Source organism: Cyprinodon variegatus, unplaced genomic scaffold (genome assembly GCF_000732505.1).
Source record: "Cyprinodon variegatus isolate N-32 unplaced genomic scaffold, C_variegatus-1.0 Scaffold1020, whole genome shotgun sequence".
Taxonomy (NCBI): domain Eukaryota; kingdom Metazoa; phylum Chordata; class Actinopteri; order Cyprinodontiformes; family Cyprinodontidae; genus Cyprinodon; species Cyprinodon variegatus.
The window spans coordinates 273,023-278,043 of NW_015151473.1; the positions used below are offsets into that span (position 1 = coordinate 273,023).

Here is a 5,021-nt window from a genome sequence, read left to right on the forward strand (position 1 = left end):
TAATATTATAAATGCTCAGTGTCAGTTCCTCTTATAGTTCCAGTGCACATGTAAATACAATACATTTATTTGTCGTCCCTTGAATGTATTATTTTGCATGATACAGAGAGAGCATATTAGATAAAAAAAATAGGAGTGGGGTTGACCTCTGCTCAATTCTATATCTTCCAAAGAAAACACAGGATAAATCCACATATAACAGACATATTTAGACTATATTTGGTTAAATAGGAACGTATTTACCTTCTGTCTAAGTCGCTGGTAGTTTTAAATACAAAACTTTTCAAAGTGGAAAGAAGTCCTTATTCCACATACATCAGAGCCAGTGATGCTTAAACATTGATAAACTGCAACTAGTTTAAGATTTGTATGGATGTATGTAGCAAGAAATGCTGCTGTTCTCTTTAAACAAAATGTGCCCTGATGCTCACATCAAGGATAAAAAAAGCACATTAATATTTTTGCGTGGGACCAATGACATCAGACCAATGAAACTAAAACTAATAGTGTCCCTACCAAAGTTGAAATCAAACCTACACCCTTGGATGAGGAGCTATATAAAAGGGATTGTGTGTGATAATTGGTTTCAGAGGTGGGCGGGGCCAATGTCTATTGGCTGGAGCTCTGTACGTGGCACAGCTGCAGGTGAGGCAGGTAAGAGACTTCCAGATTGAATTTAAGCTTCATAACACAATGAAAATTAGTATGCTAATCAAAGGTCAATAAATGTTTCCCAAAATAGTTTGTCTTTATTTTTCAGAATTCAGGATTTTATAAGCAAATAATTTTAAGTTTAGATAACATCTAATCACAGATTCACTCACTCATTCATTATATTCTCTATTATTTGGAGTAATTTGATTTTTTAAAAACCGCTTTTAATTCTATCTACCAGTTTACTATAGGGAAATTGCTCATATTTAAAAAGTGCCTTTTATTAAATTACAATCTTTTTAGATTTGATTTAAAATTTAGCTTATTAAGTTTAGCAGCACAACATTTTTTATGGAACACAGAGAAGATATACCTTAGCATTAAAGGTAAACGTAAAATGGTTAGATCATTGGAGAGATACACTGACCACAGATTCAACATCATTTAGCACTCTTATAGATTCAGTTATTATCCTGCCAAATCTTAAATATATAAATACAGAAAGGATCAGCTCCTGATTGATGTATCACATAAGTAGATGAAACTCCAAGTTGGTGTTCGTCATCACTGATCTATGCAGTACATTAGTGAACATGTTTAGGCTTACATGAAAAAGAAGAATAATAGGATGAATATTACAGTGACCAGTTTTACAGTGATCATGTTCAAATCCCTAAAAAAATGCATGAAGACTGAAGAGAAGAGAATCTAAAAAGTTTCAATAAAGTAAACTTTAGGTCCTTGGTGAGTTTTTACATTGATCATAAACATAAGTACTTATTTTTGAAAAACACAAAAAAAGTATTAATATATTTATAAAAATGCTAATGCAGCTTCAAATTAATTGCTTCAATTGGTAACAAGTGATTGTATCAAGTTCATTCAATTTTTACCATTTAAAGCAAATCATTTAAACTGGAGCTGCATTGTCTTTCTAGAATATAAAATATTTCAATTTCAGTTAACTATTTAGTACACATATCTAGTTCCAATTAGCAACATATGTCATTTTAAGAGAGACATTTCAATCAGAACATACATTTGTTTTGGTACAACCTTTTGAATCAAAGGAAACCCAACTGAAAGCACTGAGTCATTGACTTAGCAGGACATGCCCTCCTGGATGAACATGTTTGACAGATATTTCTGTAACTTTGTAGACGTATGAAGAGGCATTAATTCTTGATCAGTTTCCTTTTACTCATTTAAAGAGATGGTTGTCATATTTCGTGGGAGTAAGTCCCATTTATCCATTGACAGAGGATGATTCTCCCAGTCAGGCCGCAGAGGGGGGTTGCTCAAAGCCATCAGGCAGCCAAGCCAATAACATTCAGAGCCCAAATACTCCCACACCTCCTGAGGATTTCCTCCAGGAAAGGTTCTCTGTAGACAATGAGTAATTAAACACATTTATTTTTTTATTTGGAATGAAAAAGTAGTAACCCATGAACAGTAGATAAAAGTCTGCGTTTGGTGTGAAAATCACCTGTAAAGAAGCACCTTGTCTCTCATTGTAGAGAGTCAGCTGCAGGTTCTGGATGGTTAACTGTCGGTACTGATCAACCTAAGAGAACAAAGCTCAGTTCAGACGCATCAGGAACAAAAACATGGATTTAAAGAACACTTCATTACCTTTTGTGGTGCTCCTGGAGCATTTTTCACATTTGTTTCATATAGTTTATCTACCAACATTTTCCTTTGTATCATTTCAGTTTTAGCGTCTCTGAACTTTGTCTGACATTGGGAGAAAAAAATGAGACAAGTTAGGACAAAATGAAGGAAGCAGTAATATCAGTTAACTGTACATTTTAAGTGAAGAAAAAATAAATCTATATTTTGGATTTAATGAAAACAGATCTGTACCTGAATCAGCTCTTTGGCAGCGTCTGGATGTGTCTGGTTTGACTTTAGGCTGTCTTTGATTTTTGGCCAGTCGCATCTCAGGGAGTCATACATCTCCTTTAACCTGGTTTTATTTACAGGGTTGTTAAGGCTCATGGTTTTCCCTGTTTTGATTGACAGAGCAACGTCCCCTGCCACTCTGTAAAAACCACAAAAACGTTTTTTTTTTTTATTAAAGTCTAATAGATAATTAACATGACATTTTTGTGGTGCGGAAGTAGAAGGAAACTTGTATTGTACCTGTCCTTAAAGGATTTTAGTTCTTCATCTTTTTCTTTTAGAGCAGACCTGCGCAATAAAATGGATCAATAGTAAAATATACCATCTTTTTAATGTATGTTTTACAAAGATCAGATCAAAATCAATAATCCAATGCATTTTGCTGAGCTGCTTCCTTGGATAGACATTCAAACATGCCATCAACAAAATCTATTTATTTTGTCATTTATTGTTATCTTTGGATTTCTCTAATATATGCATATATCCATTTGGGATAAATAGAAGGTTATTTGATATACAAATTAGATCTTTTACATGTAAATTGTCTGGAGGTTATATTAGATGTGAATCTAATATAGCTTTTAAAGCTGTTTATACAGTATCAATCAAATATTTTAAAAATGTAGTTCAAAACTTTCTCTAAGATACATTGATAGAATTAAGGTTACTGAGGCTGATAGCATTTATAAATGTATTCTGGACATTTCTTCTTATAGTATAGATATAACATTTCAAATAGTTTTTTAATCTTTTTAAATTAATTATAAAAAAACAGCTATAATTACCTTGTGCTTTGAAGCTGTGCTTCCATTTCATGTATCCTGTTTAAAAGCAGCAGAGACACATTTATACAGATTTGACCAATTAGATCACAGATAGAAAACGAACAATATCAAATATTATTGCAGGATACGACCTTTTTTTGACAATGACAATAAATTCTTGAATTGAATTGAGGCAGCGTGGTTACATCAGCCATTGTCTAACGATTATGTTAAATGAGCCCAAAGGGCTAAAAACGGCTATCTGTGCACAATATGATCAAACAATACATATAACAATTATTACTCAGCTTATTAGAGCTATAAAAAGCTGAAATGAAATTCACAAATATATATTTGTTTCTTTTTTTTGTAGAATTGTTGTTTTTTTTTTTTTGCTGACTTTGATTTGAGAAAGTTGCATAGTTAACAAGTAAATTTTATCAGTCTACCTCAGGTGGAAAACTATCAACAAACCAGGATAAGGGTGAAAAAACTAAACCTCAATCTTCCATTTCCATTATCTACAGTATTAGTGGATGGCTGTCCTGCTTTAGTGATCTTTCTCTGCAATGCAACTACACAGTTCTTCCTATTGGCCGCATCATGGCTTTTTCAACCACTCAACTTAAAAGTGATTACATGATATTATAATTTACGTTACGAAAGTACAAATGCGATCACTAAAGGCTCAGTTTGTAATAAATCACATTAAATTATGTACAGAATTTAACATTCATTTGACTAATTTATGTAGAACATCAGATAATTTAGAGCAATTTGTTGTAGCAGTTGCATTAAACCTTCCTTAAACTAAGTGGAAAAATCAGTTAAAAGTAGTTTTGAGTTTATAGTTTCTTTATACACTCATATGCTTTTAAATAAGTCGATATCTAAATGTCTTGGTCATCAAGGAGCTTTTGACACAAAGCAACATGAAATACATTTTCTAATTCCTGAAATGAAGAACATTTTTATTTCATGTTTCACATCACTGAATGTAACATACTTTTGTTTGAGTGCTTCACTTTCCTGTTCCTTGAATTTCAGAGGTCTGTGGAATAAAATTAGCATCTCTCATTAAATTATTGCAGCACTTATAGACTGAGCTGACACTAGTTTCAGTCAGATCTGTCAGTAGATATCTTTTATCTTTTCTTATCAATTAACTGTTGGATCTTCAATGAATATGACTTTCAATAAACATGAGTAAAATATTATAGCTAGCCATTATTTACCTTGAATGATGTTGCTTCTGTTGGATAACCATCTCTTGGATCCTTGAAAAGATTGAAAAGCATGAAAGATTTGATGTCACTAATTAGCTGTTTTAGTTTGTATAACAGTTTTATTGCAATTATGGACATGAAACACAGCACGTTGATAAACAAAGCATTACAATTCCAAATTTGGTAATACATGATAGACTTATTTTATGCAAACACTTATATCACATATATTTATGATTAAATTTAGTAAGTCAGTAACTTGATATAAAATAACCTTGACAAACGCTAACAATCCAGACTACCACTGCCTGTTTATCTACTGAACATTTGAGGCTATTTTCAAACCTTTGTTTGAGATCTTCATTTTCCTTTATCTTTTCTTTCAGAGCAGATCTGTAAAATTATCCATCCATCCATCTTCCTCCGCTTATCCGGGGTCGGGTCGCGGGGGCAGCAGCTTAAGAAGGGAGGCCCA

General features: G+C 32.7%; 1 long non-coding RNA gene across 1 annotated transcript; it reads right to left on the reverse strand.

The window, feature by feature from the left end:
* Nucleotides 1–1,901: 1,901 nt before the first annotated feature.
* On the reverse strand, nt 1,902–2,402 carry LOC107100855. The gene is made up of 3 exons (XR_001482048.1): nt 2,287–2,402; nt 2,141–2,218; nt 1,902–2,037 (listed from the first exon to the last, which is right to left on the reverse strand). It is a non-coding gene; the product is annotated as an uncharacterized LOC107100855 (long non-coding RNA).
* Nucleotides 2,403–5,021: the final 2,619 nt, after the last annotated feature.